The sequence below is a fragment of the Plecotus auritus genome (assembly GCF_963455305.1).
Source record: "Plecotus auritus genome assembly, chromosome: 14".
Taxonomy (NCBI): Eukaryota; Metazoa; Chordata; class Mammalia; order Chiroptera; family Vespertilionidae; genus Plecotus; species Plecotus auritus.
The window spans coordinates 9344938-9368252 of record NC_137780.1 but is presented as its reverse complement, the minus strand read 5'-3'; the positions used below and the strand labels follow the sequence as shown (position 1 = coordinate 9368252).

Here is a 23315-nt window from a genome sequence, read left to right as displayed (position 1 = left end):
CAGGAACTCTGTGCACTATCTTTGTGTGCTGAGCTCCCCGATCCTATGATTTTGGGGTAAAATAGGTAAGTGATAACATGGAAAGTTATTTGCTAAAATAGCCCTTACTAGATCTCAATAGATGTGTTAAGACAGCCAATGCTACACTGGCCAGAGCAGATAAACCTATTCCTTTCAGGAAGCTGAGCCGTGGTCCAAGTTAGCTTGGCCACTAGGAAGGAGACTGGTCTTCCATGGGAAACCGGGTAGGAGGAAGGCTACCATGTACCAGCAGCAATGTTTTGATAAGTGGGACCAGAGCCCAAGAGGTAGGGACACAGTATTTCCTAGTTTATCTTGGAGAACTCCAATTTGTGAGGGTTGAATATACTTATTTGTAGCATCCTGTTTCTTTCTTCAAGGTGTCCCAGGTGGAAAAGTGATGGTCACTGTATTGAGAGGAGGAAAAAGAGAGCAGCTCACGTGCATATGGATCTGCCTGTTCATGACAGCCCCAGGCATTCCTCTCGTTTCCTGTCCCCTGTCCACTGAGGAAGACCGTCTCTCCTCTGATGGCCACGCTAACTAGGTCATTTTGCATCAGGGATACTCACTTCACTTTTAACTAGTCAAATATAGTTCTTCCATTATTTCTTTCATTGGGTAATTATGAATAAACTATACTAATGATTTCGTTAATTAAATTGTGTAAGTAAAACGAATGGTAATTTGAGTGACCTATAACCATGGGGGTTGTTTGTCCCTGCACTTCGTCATTTTGTCAAAACTATTTGAAGTAGAAGCATACAGACTCTTCCCCAGAGATGATAATTCTTGTTTGATCTTCCAAAATTATAAATATCAGCAAATTCAGAGGGAAGTGGAAAAGATCACATAGGCACAAAAAGTGGCATAGAAGAATTCTTCCTAGCTGGCTACTTCTGTCCAAATTAAAGGTTGGGTCTTCCCAGTTTAAAGAAACAGCTAGTTGTGGTTGGTCTTGAACATGGTATGGGGTCAAGACTAGGGAAAGGACAGCCACATTGATTGTGAGCTCATCATCTAAATTGAACCCTATGGGATCAGTACACATGTACAAACCACCCTGGGAAAATGTGAAAGTTCAAGCTGCAGAGTTTTCCTGTTTCAAGGGCAACAATCAAAGGTTTTATCAGGCAACTGGGGTGATCTGGTACATGAAGGGAGAGCACGCAGTTATGGGGGCAGCTCAGATAACTTGGGAGGATCTCAGAAGTGAACAGTTATGTGTTGTTACTCTGACTTGATGATGCTGTAGCATCAAGAGACTTGATAGACTCTTTCTTCCAGTTGCAGAAAGACCCTGCATGAGACAGACAAGCCTGGGTGGAAGGTGGCGTGCCTGAAAGAGTATTTATTGAGTTCCTACTTAAGGACTGTGCTCATCGGAAGACATGGGGCCAACAGGCCCCTGCCCACATGGAAGTTGTATTCTAATATGCTATCAGAAAGAGTTACCAAAAAGAAAGTTAGGTAGTGACAAGGTAGTAGAGCAGAGGAAAGTAGGTAAGGGGGTCGGAATTATGGCTGTTATTACAGATAAGATGATCAGGAAACGCGGTGGGGAAAGTTCCTGGGAAGAGATTTCAGCTGGTATACAGGTTGCAAGGAGGCACGGCTGGTATTTCAAGTAATAACAAGCTAGGTGGCCCCTGTGATGCTGCATAGTGACCAAGGAAAGATAGAAAGAGAGCAGGTGGGCCAGAACCCATGGGCATTGTAAGTCAAGTCATGTCAGGAGGCTATTATGCTCTCTACAGAGAAGACGGTGGTAGAATAATTGGACCAGCTAGGGGCTGGTGTTGAAAAGGATGATATTTTCCAATTTGAGATATATTTTTAAAGTTGAGCAGACAAATTGCCTTATGAATTAGGTACAAAAGGTAAGAGCAAAAGAAGAGTTAAGGAGACATGCTGCCAGGGAATCCACCAATTTGATTTGAACTCTTGCAGGGACAATCTCCACCTCACATCAAGGTTGGTGACAACAGAGGCAGACAGCTGGGGGAATTGAGGAGGAAATGAGTGAGACCAAGTTTTCTCCCAGCTCCTCCTGCTAAGCACTCTTTGCCAGACAAAGGGAACAGTCACGCTCTGAAGACACAGATGTGGAGTAGCCGAAATACGCGGAATATATAATTAGGGCCTCCATCCATAAAGGCAATTTTTCAAGTTGCCTCAAGTAATAGGCCAAGAATATGGTTGTGGCCGTTAAACAAGGAACCATGAGACGGAAAGAGCACCGAGATATGTTTCTAGGAGATAAAATGGCCTAGATTCAGATGGCCATGAACTAACAACGGAGTTGGCTTTGACCCTAGCCGTGGAATTGATCACAAGCACATAGACCCAAAGAAAATAGACCAGCAGCCTACTAAATTTTTAAGTGAGCTGTACTGCCAAAAAAACCCTACAACTGGCCAAAAGAGCCAGTATTTCTCAAATCCTAAGATAATCCCAAGGATCCAGGAATCACATCAACAGGAAGTGGGCTGCTCAAGTGGTCAGGCCCCAGAAATTGCATCCTTTCCAAAGTCTATCTCCATGGAAGACAACAGACAAGGGAAACCCATTCATAGGTTAGAACCAGGGGCGGGTGTTCTCATTAGTCGACCCAGGAACACCTTTCACGGCCAGGACAGGTTGTCCTTGTTCTTCATGCCAGCGGGTTCTGATATGTGCCACGTACCAGTGATTTCTGCGTGTTTCACATTGCCCTTTTTGCCAAATGGAAGTTTTTTAAAAATATATTTTTATTGATTTCAGAGAAGAAGGGAGAGGAAGAGAGATTGATATAAACATCAATGGTGAGAGAGAATCATTGATCAGCTGCCTCCTGCACGCCCCCTACTGGGGATTGAGCCTGAAACTTGGGTGTGTGCCCTTACTGGGAATCGAACCACTGTGACCTCCTGGCTCCTAGGTTGACGTTCAACCATTGAGTCACAGCGGCTGAGCCCAAATGGAAGTTTTATTTCATTTATCCAGTTCTCTACTCACGTCTGTCAATGGAAGTGTCAGGCATCCTGTGTTCTCCCAGAAAGGGAACCTGAAGCAAAAACATGCATGCTATGACTTTATCAAGATTGTGAATCATGGGAACAGGGCTGAGAGGCAAAGGGAATGAATTAGGTAAAGAGGGAGAGCCCATATAAGGTTAATGTATTGAGTTGGCTGCAGCTAAGTACATATATTCATTGTATCGCACAGGGCTGTCCTTTGGGAAGCCATATAAAGTGTCTGGTAGGTGTACCCAGTTGAGATGGAGGGATGGAGTATGACAGAAGGAAAAGTTTTTCATTAGCTCTTGTCTCCCAGCAGCAAAAGTTGACCCTTGGGAATTCAACACTTTTGCATTATGAATTGTGAATACATAGGCATCAAATACAACCTACGTTGTCCATAGGGCAAGAGAAGAGGTGAGGTGGTGCCAGGTTGCACCTAGATGATGTTGATAAAATCCCACTGAGAGTATGGTGTGATAATAGTAGACCAAACAAAGAGGCAAATGAAGCTGAGTGTATATAAGAGGTGTCTAAAACACTTGAACAATACTCTTACGATGGGGAAGAACTTATGTGGGACACAGGGCAGTAAGCGCCACTACTAAAATTCAGTCAAGGATTTATAGAGATAATTAAATGAAATAATGCACAAGTACGGAATACAATCCACTCCTAATGAATGCTAAGTAATATTAATGTGACTGGAGAATATTTTGAGTGATATATGTGATTTCCTCAAGAGAAGTAACTGGCAGGGTGCTAGCCATAATACCTAAAAGTCTTTCTGGATTTCCCCCCAAAGCTTTAAGCTTTTAGAAGATCTTAGGTGATTTGTGGGGAGAAAAATGGGAAATATGTGAGGAGACACAGGAAATATTGGAGCAAGGAAGAGAATAGATTTTTCTCTTTCCTACCTTCCCCTAGTAGATGGAAATACTAAAGCTTGAGGGATGGGTGAAAGGAAGAGGGGAAAAAAAGATAGGAGAGACTTGGTGTATTCTGGGCCCGTGAATAACCAGGATTGGTCTTCTGACAGCACTGGACTAGTCTACCAGACATTTGAAAATAAATAACCCATCAGTTACTCTTCGTTTCCTTACCAGCTTGTTCTCTATCAGTCTTTCTTTTGGGAAAACACCTTGGAAACCTTTTGACTCTCCTCTTTAGCTCCCATCCCATATCCAATCAGATTATCTTCTGGTTCTACCTTCAGGATTGGACTAGATTTTGCTAATTCCAAATAGGGAGTCAAATCTGAATTATTACAATAGCCCCCTCTTGTCTCTTTTCTGAATTATTGCAGTAGCCTTCTAAGTGGCTTCCTTGCTTCTGGCCTTGCCCTTGTCTTCCTACATTCATTCTCAGCCCAGGAGCCACAGTGAGCCTCTTAACACTCAACTCAATCTATACTGCCCCCTCCCTCCTAAAAACCCTCCAGTGGCTGCCACCTCACTCTGAGTGAATTGCTATGGGATCTGGATCCATATGGCCTCTGCCACTTTATCTTTCAATACCGACCCTCACTGTCCTCCAGTCACTCTGGCTGCTTCATCACTATTCTTCAAACTCTCCAGTACTCCTCCTCTGTGTCTCAGTTAAAATAGTCACCCTTTCCCCTGGCCACTGTTAAGATGGTCATATAATTTCTTGTCCAAATGAGGACATTTGTAAGAATGAACTGAAGTGCTATTAATATGTATTCCAGGACAACAGAGGTACACTCCCTACACTCACCCCAACGTTGTTCTCCACTTCTTTGTATCAAAGCATTTATTTCTTGACTTTTTGGTTTCAACATTTGGACTGCAAGCTCTATGAGGACAAAGGCCTCATTTTGCTCATTGCTTTATCCCTAGAGCCTCACTGGCGCCTCTTCATAAACATTTATTAAATGAATGAGTGAAAAAACTTGAATTAATGGTAGGACTCTAGTCTATGGTATTGGTTACAGTGGTTTGAACCAGATGAGGACTCGGTTGCGCAATCTAAGGGAAAACTGTAAATGTGAGAGAACTCATGATCATCAAAGTCATGGGCTCATCCAGGGGGCACAGCAGAGAGTCAGAAGAACAGAGGACCCAGGATTTGGCCTTGAGGAACACCAATGTTGAAAGTTCTAATCAAGGCCATTCAAGGGCAGCCAGAGCAGGAGAAAGGAAAGAGAAGGGAGTCACAGAAGATAGAAACCAGGGAAGAAGTATTTCCAGAATGGAGGGTATGCTCAACAATGTCAACCACAGTCAAATACCGCTGAGAGGTCAAGTCATGCAAGAAATAAAACACGTGCATCCGATTTAATAACACAAATACAGGTGACTCTACTGAACTGTTTTAAAGAACCTGAAGAGAAGAGAGAATACATTTAAATAACTCTGAGTATTTCATTTTACTGAAATCCATGTCTGAGATCAGCTCTGATTGGAGGGTCCATGGGAACCACAGTCATGGAAGACAGACATGGGTTGTTCCAAGTGAACCCAGAAGTTGGCATCTCATTCATCCCTTTCCTTCCCAATGACTCGTGTACTTAACCATCTCAAACGCTGACCCTAGGATGCATGAAAGTTTTGCCCTTGATTTTTCTATGTTTGGAACTTTATTTTTATTTTCTTATTTTTTCCCTTTTTATTGAATTTATTGGGGGGTGACACAGGTCAACAAAATTATACAGGTTTCAGGTGTAAAATTCCACACACATCATCTGTACACTGTAGTGTGTGTTCACCACCCCAAGTCAAGTCTCCATCCATCCCCAAATTATCCCCCTATACTATGTTTAGAACTTGAGATACAATGACTTGGGTATATTTTCATTTAAAAATATGGTTTGCTTATTTTGCTATTTCTAGTTGGATAAAGTTAACAATTTCAAGGGGTTTGTTTTTTTCTCATTTTCTCCCTTTAAGCTCTTTTATATCCTCACTGTCTCAATAAACATCCTTGTGTTTATGACTAAGGGATGATTCACTCCTCCAGTGTAGTAGGTGCCAAAAGGCTTCACATTGTTTTTCTTTACACAGCACTAGAAAACTAACAAATTTCAGGCCGTTTATTGAAATAACTGGTCAACAAAGAGCAAAAATAAATTCAAGCCAGTATATCCACACTCACATAGGTTGTTTGAATAAAAGGATAATCAGGCAGAATAGTTTAAGAAGTTGGTATTGGTTCCTGCGTAAGAATAATTCTCTAGTTCCCAAATAAAACCTACAAGTGAGATGTTCATGCTATGTGGCCCCTTACATGGAGGTAAAAGATTCTCCATGTCTAACAGATTCTCATGTCTTCTTTTTCTAATGAAATGAAAATATGCAATTCTATGGAGTGTCGAAGTTACTTTTAGTCAAGTTCCAACAGAAGTTATATTTACTTTAAAATGATAATAATAACAAGCCCAACTCTACTTCCTGTTCCTCAGTATAAGCACATCAACAATGTGGGAATGTAAGAAAGTAAAGAGAAAAATAAAACTGTTCACAGGCAGAGAAAATCATGCGATGCCAGTAATAGCACATTCATGGATAATGATACCCCAACACCACCTTTTTTTTTAAATGTTTTTATTGATTTCAGAGAAGAAGGGAGAGGGAGAGAGAGAGAGAGAGAAGCATCAATGATGAGAAAGAATCATTGATCGGCTGCCTCCTGCAAGGCCCACACTGAGGATTGAGCCCACAACCTGGGCATGTACCCTGACCAGGAATCGAACTGTGACCTCCTGGTTCATAGGTCAACACTCAACCACTGAGCCACACCAGCCGAGGCCACCACTTTCTTAAAGGGGTGGAATCTAGTGAACAAAATAAACTGAAGAACAAAATATACCCAGAGACATGGAAGCATGGAAGAGACTGATGAATCTCAGAGAGAAGGGGGCAAGGCGGGGGGGGGGGGGGGGGGGCGGGGGAAGAGATTAATCAAAGAATTTGTATGCATATATGCATAACCCATAGACACAGAGAATAGTGTGGTGAAGGCCTGGGGAGGGGGCAGGAGTGGGGTGGAGGGGGATCAATGGGGAAAAACGATAACATCTGTAACCACTTTCAATAATAAAGATACATTTTTAAGAAAAAGAAACTTTCATATCCTATATAATAAAAGGGTAATGTGCAAATTAACCATCACTCCGCTACACCCACAAAGCCACGCCCACAAGCCAATTAGGAGTATGCAAATTAACCCAACCAAGATGGCTGTAGCCACGGAGAGAGCAGGAGGGAGACTTGCATTTCCCCAGCGATGGAGGAAGCCAAGCTTTCCGCACACCCTGGCTGGCCCAAGCCTCCACTTAAGGCTACAAAGTTTCAATTATAGAAGATACATAAATCCCAATAAAAATGGTGGCAGCCACAGAGCTGGAGAGAGCAGGAGGCTAGGGTTGCCCCCCGGCGATGGAGGAAGCCAAGCTTCTGCAGCCCTGGCCTGCTTTGGCCTCCGCTTAAGGTTACAAAGTTTCAATTATAGAAGATAAATAAATCCCAACAGAAATGGCTGCCACCACGGAGCGGGCAGGAGGCTTGGCTCCGCTCCAGGCTACAACGTTTCAATCGTAAAGATAAATAAATCCCAGATACCAGGGCCTCCGCTTGGGTCGCCGGGGGGCGTGGCCAGCCTGCAAACCACCACAGGCCCCTCGCCCAGGCTGCCCTACGCCCCAAGGGAACCCCCACCCTGATCCGGGACACCCTCAGGGCAAACCAGCTGGCCCCCACCTGTGCACCAGGCCTCTATCCTATCTAATAAAACAGTAATATGCAGATTGACCATCACTCCAACACACAAGATGGCTGCCCCCATGTGGTCAAAGATCCTGCCCCCATGTGAACACAAGATGGCCACCACAAGATGGCCAGCAGGGGAGGGCAGTTGGGAGGGACCAGGCCTTCAAGGGAGGGCAGTTGGGGGCGATCAAGCCTGCAGGGGAGGGCAGTTAGGGGTGACCTGAATCTGAATTTGCACTGTGACCTTGAGAAAAATTCACCTTTCATTGGCTTCCCAGTGCATAATGTCGATGGTTTCTCTGGACAAAGCCTGGTCACCCAGCCTGATTGATGTCTAACTGCTCCCCTGCCAGCCTGTTTGCCCCCAACTTCCCTCCTCTACCAGCCTGGTCACCGGTGGGATCGGGCCTAAATGGGCAGTCGGACATCCCTCGAGGGGTCCCAGATTGGAGAGGGTGCAGGCTGGGCTGAGGGACACTCCCCCCCCCCCACCCCCCCCACGAATTTCATGCACTGGGCCTCTAGTAATTAAATAAAGGCGGGGGCGGTGTTGACGTAATGGTACTGACAATGGTAGGACTGCTGCAGGGGCTTCCTGGAGATGATCAAGGGAAATGAGTTCTCCCATCCCCATTCTGTACGGCACAGTTTGGAGACAAAAGACAGGCGATGTCACAAAAGGTCATGTGATAAGTGACAATTGAACGGGAATAGTCCAGAGAAGGTGTCCTTCAGGCTGGGACCGACAAAATGGGTAGGACTGAGGCGTGAGAAGACCAGTGAGGGACTTTTGGACACGGACAGAGTGAGTCAGCTTGGACTGTTCCATCAAACCCTATGGCAGATCCCCCAGAGAGGGAGCCTGAGGGTCACATAGAAGCGGGTGGGAACCTTTGTGATGATCAAGTCTCGGTCCCCGTTAGCAGCTTTGTGATTAGGTTCCGTGCTCTGTTCTGCTTGTTCCTGTGTTGGTTTGGGTCCAGACGACCTTCAATGACAGCATTCCCTTCCGGGCCCCTCCCATTCAGCAGGTTACAGCTCCCCCCTGGGCGTGGTTTCCACTCACTACACATGGCCTCTGTCTGTTTCTACTCTGTCATCATGAAGTTTATCAGCCCCAACTCCCTGGATGGCAACTCTTCCTCCACACGTGCCTGGCGAACTGGTCAGTTATTATTTTTCCAATATAGCCCCAGCCTTAACATGGAAGCTGATGCCTCTTTAAATGGGAGGAAGAGAAGATAAAGGGAATACAAATCTTTGTCCTGTTCAGAGGCGTTTTAGTAGCTTTGAGAGAAATCTTCAGTCTTGTCTTGACATATGTGTAGCATTCTGTTTTGTCCTAAGTTCTCCTATCCATTAAGAAGAATAATTTGCCTTTTGTGAAAAGCAACAAAGAGCAAAGTATATTTGCATCCTGTCATCCTGCCTGTTGGGGTATAAATAACCCAATAATTTTAGCACTGGGGTGGTGGGTTGAGTTTCTTATAAAGTGGCGACAGGTGGACCACATGCTCCAGCAATTGACCTGGGTCTACCCAGGCCCCATAAATTTCTAATGAAAATGCAATATGCATATTTGATCATTTTAAATGTGGTGGAATTTTTGACTGGCTCGGAGACAGCTTGAGAGGAGAGATAAACTGTGTGTCTCACGGTCTTTAAAATAAGAATTTAGTACTGATGTGATTTGTAGTGCAGGGTGGGATGAGAAAAATAGTCTTTTTTTCAGCTGGCTTCATGTTCATATTGCTTAGCAATGCAATGCAATGCGAATCTAAAAGCTTACCAAAATGATTATTCATTTTTTTTTAATGTTGATTCACTTGGGCTGAATAGCTTTTTTGTTGGATCCTGCCTTCCCCCCTTTCCCTAGGATTCTAGGGCCAAATGTAAAAAAGAAAACTAAGTTTGGAATTGGGATATAAAAGGGAAAATATGCAGATAGGTTTCTGGCACCAGCTGCCTCAGAAATGCAGGCCAGGGAGGGCTTGAGCATCGTGTTCAGAATACTTGGAAGTGGACCTAAATTTCAGAGATGCCTACCTCTGGGAACCAAAGCACCAGGCAAAGGAATCTGCCAGTCCTTGGGAAAGATTCTGACTGTGGCCAACAATGTTTCTCCTGTGGGTGGGAGCCCGGTTGCTCCGCGCTGCCCACCCACATCGCCGTGTCCCACACACACCATCACACACTTTTCTGGGACCTGAACAGAATGAGAACTGGGCAGCGCCCTTCTCTCTGGCAGAGTTGAAAACTCATGATGAGGTGCTTTCTGGCTTTGGGAAGCAGCAAGATTTGGTGGTTTATAGCTGATCTGAGATTTAGAACCGGCTCATCTTTTGCATGGAGGGCGTGAACTGTGTGTCCTGTCCGTGACTGGGAGGGCTCAGGGCTGAGGGCGAGGGCAGAAGGCAGCAGGCAAGAAGAGTGCTGTCTTGGTTGCTTGGCTTGGATCTGAATTTGCACCGTGACCTTGAGAAAAATTCACCTTTCATTGGCTTCCCAGTGCATAATGTCAATGGTTTCTCTGGACAAAGCCTGGGGAATAAAGCATGGCTTATTTGTTACCCCTATTTGCCCTCTTCTACCTCCGGGGGCTCAAGTACATGGTGACGGAAGGAGACTTGATTTTTGGGTGTTGAACACACAATGCTATATACAGATGATGTACTGTAGAATTGTACACTTGAAGCTTATATAATCTTACTCACCGATGCCACCTCCAATAAATTCAATAAAATTTTTAAAATGTGATCTCCAATGGGTGTTTATTTTCTCTTCCTGTTTGTTCCTTGCCCTCCCCCCTAGCCTGGCTTTAGGGGCCTGGTTTGGGGAGGAAGACAAGGAACTACATGAAACAAAAGGATGGGGGAAGGTGCGGTGCCAAGTTTAGAACCCACTCAACCTTGTGGGCTTGGAGTTTTCAAGCAACCTTCTGCCTCTTGAGCTTTTAGTTTGTTTATTCTTGGCAAAAGGAAGCTTCCTGTTTTGAAGAAAAACAACTTATAAAAATGCTTGAAAAGGCTTCTTGGACATCAAAACACCCTTCCCAAAGAATATTTTGATGATTTAACATGTAAATGAATCAAAACAATGTGAGTAACATTTCCTATAAAGTATGAGTGGGTTTTAAAAATTAAGGGGAGAGTGCTCAGCTAAACATACTTTGATTACTGAAGATCAAAAGCATTGGAAAACTAGTCTGAGAGGTTTGCTAAGTTTAAAATGAGGCCAACCCAACCACTCTCAGCTGAAATGCAAGCAAACAATTTACTATTAAAAGAGCTCATGGACTGATTACTCTTCAGTCTTGTGACTCTTGCAGCCAAAATCATCTTTTGAAGTGATTGTAATAGTTCTGGTGAACAATCTTAGGACCGGAGCTCCCAGCTTATCCACAGAGGTGGGGGGTGATCAAGGCCAGGTTCACTCATCCTCAAGGTCCATCTCGGGAGATGTGATGTTCTCCATCACTGCTAATTGGACGGGTGGTTTTTGCCAGGTGGCAACAACTTATCTGTCAAATCTTAGGCTCCTATATCCAGATATCTAAGGCAGCTTCTAGATTCAGAAGCTCAGAAGACTGTCTTCCTGCTGGGGTGTGTTGGTCCTCAGATGTATCATTTCTCCCAGTCAGGATTGTGTAAGTCCCTGGATGTATTGGAAAGTATACAAATTCCATATCATCTCTAACAGGGTGTACTTGTATTAGGCGTACTATCACCAATTTAACCCCAAATGCTTCATCATTGGTCTGAATTTTTTCTTCAGACATTCACAGCCATTTGATAGCCACTCAGTTTCATCTTCCAGAATTTCTTCCAAAGCTTCCTGAGATGCTCAAAGCAGACTGGTGGTCACTGTGTGCCTGGGGCACAGCTCCATCCTGGAATCTCCCTGCACAGCCCTCCTGAACATGTCTGCTGTTTTTCTCCTCTTTGGGTCTCCTTCTGCCCAGGTCTCATGTTGTCTCCTAGTTACCAATCATTTTTGAATGCACACATGAACTAGTGAATACGTATCATCTGAATGCAAGAGAAATTCAGAGAGAAATACTTGACACATTGTCAACCTAATAGTCTCTTTATCTTACCTTCCTATTTAATTGACAGTATATCAGGGTCTAAATATCTAGATTGGAAATCATTTTCCTTTAGAATCCTGAAGGCATTGCTTTATTGCTTTTGACCTTCTGGGTTGCTGAGAAGACCAAATTCTTTCTGATCCTGGTCCTTTGTATATGACTATATGACCTATTATTTTTTTTTCCATTTTTGGAAACTTTTGGATTTTTTTTTTTAAATGTATTGTATTGATTTTTTACAGAGAGGAAGGGAGAGGGACAGAGTTAGAAACATCGATGAGAGAGAAACATCAATCAGCTGCCTCCTGCACACCCCCTACTGGGGATGTGCCCACAACCAAGGTACATGCCCTTGACCGGGTTTGAACCTGGGACCCTTCAGTCCGCAGGCTGACGCTCTTATCCACTGAGCCAAACTGATTAGGGCAGGATCTTTTTTCTTTGTTGAAATTTCACAGTGATTTGCCTTCATGTGGCTTTATTTTTGTTTCTTTTACTGGGTACTCAGTAAACTGTTTTAATCTGGTCCTTCCATTTTGGAAACTTTTAAAAAAATAGTTTTATTGATGTATTTATTGCTCCTCTCGATTTCTCTATTCTTTCTGGAACTCCTCTGCTTTGGAATTTGTACTTGCATTGGTCCTATTATGTTCATAAATTTCTCTTCTATTAACAATTTCTTCCTCCCTTTAAAAAAGAATCTCTGATTTTTATTACATGGTTACATTTATATTTTATCTCCCTTATAATATTAATAAAAACTTGTCGATATTGAAGTTCTCTTCTCTCTATAAATCATGTCTTAGCCAAGTGGATTTGTGTGATGGGATAGTAAGGGGGGAGCATGGGTTCTTTTCTGTTCTGTATATTCCATGTTGGGCGTTCTGGTAATTTTTATATTTAAGAGGAGGGCACTCCTAGCTTATTTGCTGTTCTCAGTGTGTTTCACTACAGAGTGATTTGGCTGGGTGGTTTTAACGGAGAATCTCTGTCAATATCTTTATATCCTTCTTTTTGACAAAGAAATATTTCCCATCGAAGATTTTTTTAAAATGTGTGTCCTGAGAGCCAGGTGGACACAGAGAGCAGAGGGTATCTGCAGTCTGCACACATTGGATTACCTTTTTTAGTTTGACATTGGCACCATCAACTGTGCCTGTTCCCCCTTAAGATCCTGTGTTTTGTGCTCTCTAGACAATAAGCTGGGGAAGAACAGTCTGGCATAGTGAGCTAGGGAACTGATGATCTGCCCATTTCTTTAAAAAAATACTTTCAACCAATTTTTAAAATGTGTCCAGTCCCCTTTACTCCCACATCTCAAGATACCTGGTTGAGGCAAAACTGTGAACCTTTGGAGATTATGTAGTATAAATCTGGGGTTGTCTTCAGTTTTTCCAACTATTGGCTTTGACTTATATTCCTTGGGTATCTAAGTCATTTACTATTCATTAATTTGCTTTCTAGCTTCCAACACTGTTTCTTCTCTGTTGTTCTCCCTATCCTTGAGAGTATATCTGTATCTATATCTAATCTATATCTATATCTATATCTATATCTATATCTATATCTATATCTATATCTATATCTATATCTATATCTATCTGTAGCTATCTACATTGACTCTAGATCAAATATATCTATATACCTATATCTATACCTATATTTACACCTATATCCATATCCATATCCATATCCATATCCATCTATTTATCTATCTATTAGACTATAGCGATAGATAGGTAGGTAGGTAGGTAGAGAGATAGATTTGGTCTAGGATCAATTGTGTACATGATCTGGGATGTTTGCAGAAAAAGTGACATTTGCGAAGGACTTTGAAGAGTAAGTCACATTTTTTTCTGAGTCGTGAAAGCACTAAGGAAGAACAACACAAACAACAAAAGAAATGTGAGAACGTTCATGGAGAATTCTGGAAACAGGAGTGAGGCTAGGGATGTTTGGGGTCGGCTGCAGTAGTAGGTAGCAAAACTGGGAACAAGGACTATGAGCACATTATGATTGGACAGAGATGGGGAGAGAAGAGCGGAATCAAAGAGGATTCTATAGTTTTCAGAATGGAAACGGAAGTGGGCGTCCATCACTTAATGAAACCTATGGGGGGATCGTTGACCCATTATAAGCCATATATCTCTCGCTATGGACTAGGTTTCCTTGATACAATAGCCTCTATGTAGCGGTTCAGCCCTTAGGTATATGTCATAGGAAAGGTTCCAGATCGCTTGGCCGAAAAATGCCAACCATTTTCCTGCATAAGTCTCTCTTTTAAGCTTCTGGATCTCAGGGAAGGTTTGAGAAGCACAGGAAGGAGGGGGAGGAGGAAGGAAGGAGAAATAAAAAGGCAGAGAAACAAGAGACAAAGAAAAAACACTCACAGTCATGACATCATCACTGTGTCATAAAACTGAGCGTTCATTCTGCAGGAGTCATTTCTGCTCTATCTCAACAGGGAGAAACAGGCTGGGCTCTTGGGGTCGTCGGCTAACATGTCTACCAGATGGATCCTGCGATTGGTGGCTGGGAGGGGAGCATTCCACCTCGAGGTTTAAGATGCAACAATGCATTATTAAACTTGTTTGTAACACAATGTGTAAGATGACATCATGTCCCCAGGTGTGTATGACCTCACCAAGAATGTGTGCCCTGCTGCGCAGGAAAAATGGAACTCCAGTATACAGTGAGCTAATGCCTTATAAACAGCTACCCTCCCCCCACTCCTCTTCTCTCAAATCCAAAATGCTCTTTCAAAGGGGAAGAGAAAACATCTTTCAGGCAATCCTGCTTCAAAGGATGTCATAAAAATGTTGAGTAATCAGCATCTGAAATGAATGAAAAATGGACCTAGCCTCTAGTTTTATCAGGAAATAAAAGCCACTGAATATTGAGAGCAGTAGGACATCAAGGCAGGGGAATGGTTATGCTGGTGATAGAAAAGCTAAATCTAATGAGACAGCGAGGCAACCCAGAAGTCAGCAAAGGCAAGAAGAGGCTGTCGGCTATGAACTGGATGCAGGGAGTATGGGGAGTCTACTAGGCGGGAAGGAGAGACGCTGCTGCTATGGAAGATGCCATCAGAGGCACAGAGAGAGGTGCCCTGACCTAGTCTTCCCTTAAGTACACCCTCCACTCTCCTGCAAGTGTTTCTTTCCCAAGGTCTGAGCCCAGTCGGAAGCCAGTTGACTTTGGAGCCTGGGAAACCCAGCCCACATGGGGTCAGATTTTCTGCAAAGCAGAGCAGGTGAGGCTGAGGAATAGTGCTAAGGACAAACGGGTCCAGCGCCAGCACATCTGGGAAGACAAATGCTGCCTTAAAAGGAAGCTCATTATTGTCTGCAAGACCGCCACTGATGTGTGCACAGTGAGGAACGATGATCCATCAGATTCAAGATTAGAAGTGGAAGTTTAGGAGCTAACTTGAGCTGCACATTGTAGAAGGAACCAGTTCTACCACCTTCAAAGCAATAAGCCTACCCAGTACCAGCCATGACCTTTTCATTATTATCCACTGCTAAAATTAAACAGGGACAGCAGCAATAGAAAACATTACTTTGGTAGGAAACATTTAAATTTGTGTTTGGTAGGCATTGTTATGGTTGATGTTGTTACTCTAAATAACCCTGATCTCCAATCCAGAGGCATTTATTTATAATTGAATAAACTCACTGCCGGGTAATCATATTGTTTTCACAGGTCAGTCCTATTCCCAAGCACTCCTACTGCAAGACTGAAGTAATTTCTTTACAAGTGATATTCGACAGTTGACTGTTGAGGCAATGTTCTATTATTAACCAACGTGTAATCAGTTCATTAAAAAATACCTCAACTGAATAGCATGCAACTTAATACAATCCACCAAAATGGAGAAATCCATGCTTTCTCACAACAGGGAGCAAAATTACAGTGCAGGGAAGCTGGAAACCAGAAGATGCCAGCTGGCAGGGCAGTGAGTGTTTCAGATTACCGTGTGTTTATGACCTCTGTGTTCTAGAAAAAAATTAATTAGATTATGCTATTTGAGAATCTCGGAATGCCCTGGCGCTGCGCCAGCTTGATCAGAACCACCCATTTGATGTTTAATTAAACTGTTTTAAGTTTCACCTGTGTGTTGTTGTTTTTTTGAGCTTTGAAAAAAGGCAATAAATGTAGGAACTAATAAATAATGGTGGAATGCTGAGATCCTTTCGGATGGCAATATTCAATGTAAAATTATGGGCTGTTCCAGAGCTTACTGTACATGGACATGAGATGAAACAGTACCCTTTCTTCAAGAGTATGCCATGTGGGCCCTAGCTGGTTTGGCTCAGTGGATAGAGCGTCTGTCTGTTGACTGAAGGGTCCTGGGTTCGATTCTGGTCAAGGGCACATGCCTGGGTTGTGGCTTGATCCCCGGTAGGGGGCATGCAGGAGGCAGCTGATCAATGATTCTCTCACCATTGATGTTTCTAACTCTCCCTCTCCCTTCCTCTCTGAAATCAATAAAAATGTTTTTTTGTGTTTGTTATTTTTTTTATTTTTTTTTTTTAAAGATTATGCCATGTGGGAACTCTGATTGTAGAAAAGTATCAAGCTGTTTTGGAAAATTCAGATCATTCTCCAATAGGGTGTCTATACCTCAGGGTGGGAGGCAACTGAAAACATTTCAATTGCAAGTCAATGCCCTTTGAAACAGTATCTATGTGGAGAAAAATAACTGGCAGAAAATTAAAATTCAGCACAATCATTTTACCTAAATGACACCCACTCCCATATTTGGCTGACTTTACCACTGAATGAAGCTCACCCATCCATCCATTCATTCAACAGATATCAACAGGTTACCTAATTTGGGGGTGTCCTGGGGACACACAGCAGAGAATAAAATAGAAGTCCCTGCTTTTGTGGACATTTACATTCTAAAGGAGATCGATTTTGAGCAGAGCAGTGAATATGGAATATGTTAAATGGTTATAAGGGCTATGAAGAAAGGAAAATCAAGTAACAGGAAATAAAGCCTTGGCCCCGAATAAAGCATGAGACTGGCTTCTCTGAGGAACAGAAAGGCCCAGTGTGGCTGGAGCACAGAAGTGAGAGGGTGACATGGCCCAAGGAAGTAGGGCTTGGACCTTGCGGGTCTGCAGGCTGACACGGAGACCCTGGCATTGACTGAGTGTGGGAGGAAAGCAGTCAGGGTATTAAACGGTGAAGTGACGTGATATTATTCATGGTTTAGCAGGACACCTCTGGCTTTCGTGTTGAGACCAGATGGAAAATTTTGTGTAGTTCTGGTGTAGACATGCCGTGAGGGTCATTGCTAACCTTACATACTATCGTTGGGCATTGGAATTTGATTCAGTGAAAAAGAAAAAATCATCAAGCTGGTGGTTTACTACCTCTAGGCTAATGATGAGAGGATGTAACAGTATCCCTGAGGGCAACAGAACCAGTAGAAGATATATTAATACATAGCAATATATTAATAATATTAATTATATATAACATAATGTATTCATCATATATAAGCAATTATATGTAACATATTATGTTAAATACATAGGGTGTCCCCAAAAAGTGTATACACACTTTAACTAATAATTCACTTAATTTTGAAAATGAACTGTATGTTAATAAATACTGACTTTATAATCATTCAAAGTGAGTATACTTTTTGGGGGGACACCCTATATGTACATGGGGAGAGAGAGATTTGTAAGCAATTGGCTTTTGCAATTATGGGCTGCCTAGGCAGGTCCTAATCTGTGGGGCAGGCTAGCAAGGAGGTCAGTGTGGAAACTCTCAGGCAGAAGTGATGCTCCAGACCAGCGGTTGCCAACCTTTCGGACCTCACAGACCACCAGTGGTCCACGGAGCACCGGTTGGTGACGGCTGCTCCAAACCACAGGTGGACTGCCTTCTTCCAGAGGAAAACCTCAGTTCTGTCCTCAAGGCCTTTCAATAACTTGGAGAAGAGCCACTCCAAACATCTGGGAATCTCCGTTACATAAAACCAACGACTGCAGACGTTCATCACGTGACAAAATACCCTCGCACTGACACGTAGATGAGAGTTTGGCTGAGCGACTGGCTGCTATCACATAGCTAAGTTGACACATAAGGCTGATCATCACAGATGACACACCAATGACAAACCAAAGGCTTGGTCCTCCTATGGCAACTCTCTCCTCTACCCTCTGCTTTTCAACTGGCTCTTTTGAAATACGTAGACAGCCTCAGATTTGGATTGCCTCTCTGACAGGCTGTAGACAGGTTCCGAATGACAAAATATCCATTAGGAGGACTGAACTTGGTCTTGTTTGTGAACCCGTTAGCACTGGGGGCCTGGCTTGTGCATCGAGATGTGCCAGTGCCAAAGGGGTGAATTTTAGCCCCAAATAGCAGCCACCTGGATCGCGTGTCCAACTCCATTGCTACTGCAACTGTCAACCCTTTAATTCAAGAAGAGTGGTACTACCTGGTCTGCTATGTTCAGAACTCAACGCTCAAATGCCCGTTTAAGAACAAAACAGTGCTTGTGTGACTTTGTGTGGGTCATGGTAAATTCTAGGCATGAGGAATAACAACCATCCAGTTCATCCCAGTGACCCCAATGAACTCTGCTCAGTAAATATTTGCAGAGTGACTGATGCCAAGGCATGCCTTGAGTTTGTGCAACGTGGTGACATTCCCACCGCTAAAACTGTGCTATTACAAACTTTATCTTGGAGAACTCACGGGAGGTGGTGAGGTGGCTCTGAACCTAGGAAGCTGCTATTGGCCAAATTATGTGCTCTTGGAGAGGAACATTTCCTGCGTAATATTAAAAAAAAGAAGAAGAAGAAAAGAAAAAGGAAGAAAAGGCCCAGCATGACTAATACGGTAAGAATGGTCTCATCTTCTCCAGCAGAAGAAAGAAGTCAGGTAGAGCTTCGCAGCAATCCCTGGTCACAAACCTCAGTAGACAACCAGGTCATTAACTAACCACACGCATGTGGCTCGTGGAATGGAACATCCCAGAACTCTGAAACCACAGGCATCTATCTGCTGGATTAAAGGAAGCAGTTTCACAGGCCCGGACAGAAAAAGGATGTGGTGAACGTTCAAACGGTGCTGATTTACAGGCAAAGAGGTGCAAGGTTAGGGCACACACAAAACGGAATGGATTAGGCTTCTCCAGGCCACGCCCTGCCACGCCCTGCTGTGGTTTCTAGGAAGACACCAGGAGTGTCACCTTCGCCATGACCAGGCCGGGACTTGTCCCTGTCATCTGAGCCGTGATCCTTTAGGAATGGCCGTGAAACCCCTGCGTTTGGTTACCAGCCAAGCCAGGGTGGGAAACTTTCTTCCTGTTTAGTTAAAAGGAGAAAAAGGGAAGGCTTACCTGTTTGCTTTCACTAGCTATCTGAAAGGTCAAGAGGTAGAGGACATTTCCCTCCGCAAATAAGCCGTGGAATGTATTTGGGAGCTGACGTCTCATGGGCAGCCGCTGTTTCTGAGCCACGGATTCCACTGCTCAGGAAGGTGAAATGGGGAGTTCTTTCCTGAAAGGAAAAAAAACAAAAAGGGCAGCTTTATATTTATAATCTGACATCTGTGGAATGCAGGGTCATCTTTCAGAAGTTACTGTGGGCTAGGAACACCCTTGGACCGGGGTGGGGGGGGGGGAAGGGGGCGAGGGAGGCGGGAAGCGCCCCCCTGGCACAGGAAGAGTTCAAGTTTCCCTTCAGGGGAAATAATAAAATGAATCCACGCTCCTTTCAAGGCCATGATGACGCTCCGTAAACCAACCTGTCCTCCGTGAAAGACTCTTTTCATGCAATTATGTTTTTACTTTAGAATGATGCAAAACTGGATGACCTATTGACTATGTAGGGCTGCCCACAAGGTCCCTGCCCACCCCACCCCCTGTCCCCCAAGGAATAAGGCTCCTGTCCATGGAACTTTGCAGAACATCCTCAGAGAAACCCCTTTCATGCTGACCCAGGGGTGGAGGTGAGTTTCTAGAGGAAATGACATTCGAATTGGGGCCTTGAGAGGAGAAAGATTTGAACAATAGAGAAAGACAGACTCTACGTATCTGTTGCCTGCCTGATTTCATCTTCTAAAATTCTAGGGTTTGCCAGTTACTGAAGGAAATGAGCTTGCGGCCCCATGCTTCCTATTGAGGATTCTAGTACTCTGCTCAGTACACTTCAGAAGTCTTTGAGGGTTTATCTTTCTCGTGGTTGCTTTCCTATCATTTCTTGCTTCCACTGAATTCTCCATCTCTTCTCTATGTCTCATGGTCTCCAGCTATTTCTCTCTCTCTCTCTGCCCTACAGGCCTCCTATCTTTAGCTTCTCAAAACACCACCATTATAAAGCTATTTGATGTCTGGATTTTAAGGTGACCATGGAGAGTTGCAGGACAGCATACAATTGGCAACATGTCAAAAATTGTATCAGATATCCCTCACCCAATCCTCCAGGTCCTATGAGATGTAGGAAATATCTTACCAGCCATCCTAGTAACCCGGGGCCACAGCTAGAGTAAGGCCAGGTTATGATAAAAAGATCCCCTGATATCGGGTGTGGTTCTTTCTATAGCTGTGACAGAGTCATGACTCTGCAGAATCTTAGCAAGAAGCCTGTGGGATGGTAGCTCTGTGGGATCCTGGCAGAACCTCTCCCAGAGCTGGCACCCAGCAGGGGTCTTCCTGCAAACTGTGCTTGCACGGAAGTGATTGGGAGCTTTTCCTGTGTGTGGCCCATCTGATGGGGTTAAAACATGATGAAGCCGACACATGTAAACAGCAAATTCCCAAGTGAATGATGATGTAACATTCTGTTAGGGTTAGACTGGATTGTAGCTGGTTGTGTTGCCTCATATTGGAATCTGGTCCAAAATGTTGATTGCTTTTATAAATCCCGTAGTCATCCCCAGGAATAGCATGATCCACCAAAGAGAAGAAGCCTTTCTAAAGTTTCTAGAGTTTCGAACACACCATTTCCTAGCACCACCTGGGAAAACCAGCACCGCCAATGGGCTCCGAGGGGCCTTGGGAAAATGACGCACGTCTAGAATGGACAGCCATGGGGCCCTTCTCAGACACATGGACGGCACAGGCCTGGGCCGAGTGAGCGCTCTCACATCCCAACAGAGAAGAAAACCAAAAGGCAGCTCAACATAAAGGAAAAATAATACCACACTCCGCTGAAATCCCATCCATCTGGGGCCAGGGCCCAGTTTGTAATCCTTCCCCCTTCCTGGTACCTCGCCAGCTGCCGTCGACACCCCCACAGGATGGATTCTTTTTCCAGCGCAACAAATCCTCAATTCACAGGGAACAGAAGTGCTGCTCCTGCGGTATTTCCCCAGGATCCTCAAAAGGTTTGAATATAAGTGGAAACCCAAGAGGTATTATTTGCAGAATGAACATATTTTCACCCTACTTTCAGGAGGCTGATCCTGACCAGTCCCCTCCGTGTGGCATGTCCCTGCTCTGCACCATGTTCCCGGGGACTTCAAAGAGGGCCTGGGAGGATCCCAGGAGATGGGCCATTCTGCTCTGTGTCAGCCACTGTGTTTCTGACAACAGTCAAGTACAAAAGCAAATGTTTCATCTACGTAAGGACCTAAAATAATGACGCTTTTTTTTCTTATTTGTTTTTAAAGATCATCTACAAACAAAAAATGCTACAGGAAGCCACGGCAGTAATGATTATCAAGTTATTAATATGCAACATCTGGGTTTCTAGGGACTATGCCAACAGGCACACAAGTGTTGCTAGGGGTGGAGGCACAATTAAATCTCAACTCTGGGTTAATGAAAAAAATACAACAACAACACGGAACATAGTTCTTTAAGTTTGAGTCGGAGTCTGTGTTGCACCACTGTTGGGATTGAACCAAAGTAGCTAGCTATTCCATGTTAAGAAATGAGATGTTTTCCAATTGGATAAAATCATACAACAGACTCGATGTTCAATACGACGAAGACTCAGAATGAAATACTTGGTCACCCACATTGTTCCCAGACTCATCTGGGGAATTCCCATCCCTGGAATTTCTCCTGTGACCCTGTCCTTGTAGCTCCCAGGCCTCCTACCTTTCCCAGTTTGACCATTTGCCTGGCCTGTTCTCAAGGGAATAACAGAAGAATCAGGGATCTGAAGAATGGAGCACTCTGCCCTCTGCTGATTGCCTGGGGGCAGGTGTGTTGGCCTCCTCGACCTTTCTTACTTCCTGGGGATAATAACATTTTCTGTCTACAGGCAGGGGATTAGATAAGATGAATGATGGAGTTCCACTTTATGTATTCTTTATCCACTTTACCTTAAAATAGTGTCATGAATCAGCCAAATTGCTATGCTGTGAACACAGAACGTATATACATGCACAAGAGGAATTAAACCATTGTTACACCCTGTGTCATTTTGCTTATACCCATTCATTTTCATGTGAGCAACTTGATAGGTTTTTAGTTTATGGTTGTTGGTAGAATTAACTTCCTTGTAGCTGAGAACCCAGGTTCCTTTGGTCCTTCTAGCTGTTGTCTAGCAGCTTCTAGAACAGCCGTGGGCAAGCTATGGCCCGCGGGCTGGATCCGGCTGGTTCGGCTGTTCTATCTGGCCCTCGGAGCCGAAAGACCGTACCCTTTTATGTAATGATGTTTACTTTGAATTTATATTAGTTCACACAAACACTCCATCCATGCTTTTGTTCCGGCCCTCTGGTCCAGTTTAAGAACCCATTGTGGCCTTCGGGTCAAAAAGTTTGCCCACCCCTGTCCTAGAAGCTTCTCTCAGGTCCCTGACACATGGCCCCCTCCATAGGCCCTTCTAAAGTCTCTGATTCCAGAAAAGTCCCAATCCCTTTTAAAGGCTTAGATGATTCCATCAGGCCCACCCAGATAAATCTTTTGATTACTGCAACTGATAGGGACCTTGATTATATCTGCAAAGTCCCTTTTGCCAATAATACAATCATGGGAGTCACACCTCATTATATTCACAAGTTCTACCCACACTTAAGAGGAAGAGATTATACGAGAGCAAAGGTCACTGGGGTCATTTTCAAATCCTGCCACACCCTCCTCTCCTTCTCTGCTGGGTAAACCACTATTCACCATCCAGGAACTCATTTAGATGCACCTCCTGGATTAAGCAATCCTGACATCCTCAGGCTGAGCTGCTGGCCCGGTGCTCACTGAAGGTCCCCTATTTATCCCAATACTATTACACATACTTATCACATCATGCTATACCTCTCTGTGTATGTATCTGTCTGAATTAAGATGTAAGGAATTGGGATCCTGTGGAATTCTCAGTTTCACCGTGCATACAGCAGACTCCATGTTTGTGGAAATTGTTCTGGGTGTAAGGGTGAGGGCGTAATGCCAAGAGAAGCATGAGTCCCTTTGACCTTGTACATCCCTGACTCAGGCCCTTCATGCCAATGGTACGGACACACGATTCAAATGTAAACCTTGAACTGCTCTTCACGTTCATCCTG

The 23315-nt window shown here is 44.0% G+C and overlaps 1 long non-coding RNA gene across 1 annotated transcript in view; it reads right to left on the bottom strand.

The window, feature by feature from the left end:
* The window catches only part of LOC308238810, a 428511-nt gene that overhangs the window by 204770 nt on the left and 200426 nt on the right, over positions 1-23315 (bottom strand). Inside the window, exon 4 of the long non-coding RNA XR_013959622.1 lies at positions 19204-19363. This is a non-coding gene — a long non-coding RNA (uncharacterized lncRNA). The remainder of the gene's footprint in view (positions 1-19203; positions 19364-23315) is intronic.